Source organism: Tupaia chinensis, unplaced genomic scaffold, assembly GCF_000334495.1.
Source record: "Tupaia chinensis unplaced genomic scaffold, TupChi_1.0 Scaffold000159_1, whole genome shotgun sequence".
Taxonomy (NCBI): Eukaryota; Metazoa; Chordata; class Mammalia; order Scandentia; family Tupaiidae; genus Tupaia; species Tupaia belangeri.
The window spans coordinates 8,768,073-8,768,916 of record NW_006159630.1 but is presented as its reverse complement, the minus strand read 5'-3'; the positions used below and the strand labels follow the sequence as shown (position 1 = coordinate 8,768,916).

The 844-nt window shown below is 65.9% G+C and overlaps 1 protein-coding gene across 1 annotated transcript in view; it reads left to right on the top strand.

Annotated features, from left to right (window-relative positions):
* The first annotated feature begins 214 nt into the window (after nucleotides 1–214).
* The window catches only part of MTNAP1 (mitochondrial nucleoid associated protein 1), a 14,605-nt gene continuing 13,975 nt past the window's right edge, over nucleotides 215–844 (top strand). Inside the window, exon 1 of the mRNA XM_006145873.3 lies at nucleotides 215–554. The gene's annotated coding sequence lies outside the window, so the exon portion shown is untranslated. The remainder of the gene's footprint in view (nucleotides 555–844) is intronic.

Sequence of the window (844 nt, the reverse complement as noted above, 5' to 3'; positions counted from 1 at the left end):
GAGAGAAAAAGAAAGAAAAAATCTCAACTTAGTCAGGCCTAAATGTCAAGCGTTAAGACCAGGGCTAGGCAGGGTCCTGGGGCAGGCCGGAGGGCAGGCAGCGAGGACACCGCAGTGTAATCTACCTCCCACCTTCGGAGGCAAACGGCTCCGCATCCAAACAGTTTAGAATCCCGCCTGTTCTGAAGGCTGCAGCCCAGAGAGGATCCGCGACCCACCGCGGGCACCTGCCCTTCTGCGTTCACAACCGCCTTCGGTCTAACCTAATAGCTGGCTGCTGCCGGGTTAAGCCCAACCCTTCCCTCTGACCTTGGGGCGCCGCAGCTCCCCGCCCCGAGCCCTCGCAGACGCCTTAGGGGCTCCCTCTCCGGGATCAGACATCCTCCCATCCCCCAACGCCTAAATTTAGGACAGCGAAGCTTTAGGGACAGCGTCTCTCTTCCGAGACCGGCCAGACTTCACCCCAAACAGAGAAAGGTGGAAAGAAAGGGAAAGATGAGGGATAGGAGACCGGAACCCCGAAGAGCACCCCTCCAGCTACCCGCTGGAGCCAGGTATCGGACCACTCGCACATCTCCAGCCCCTCTCCCCGCGGCACCCCAGACGCAGCCCCGCGGGGTCCACGCTGCCCCCCGCGGGGCACACCCGCCCCCCCCCCGCCGCTTCGCGCGTCCCCTCAGCTCCCTCCCTCAGCGCCTCAGGCGAGCGGCTGGAAGGCACCGGGGACCCCTCTCACCTGGGGCGGAGGCGCTCGCTCATGGCAGCTGGTGGAGGGCAGCGACGCGACGCCGCCCCGCGAGGAGAGGGGACAGAGGGGGCGGGGCTTCGGGGGGCCGCCCCCCCC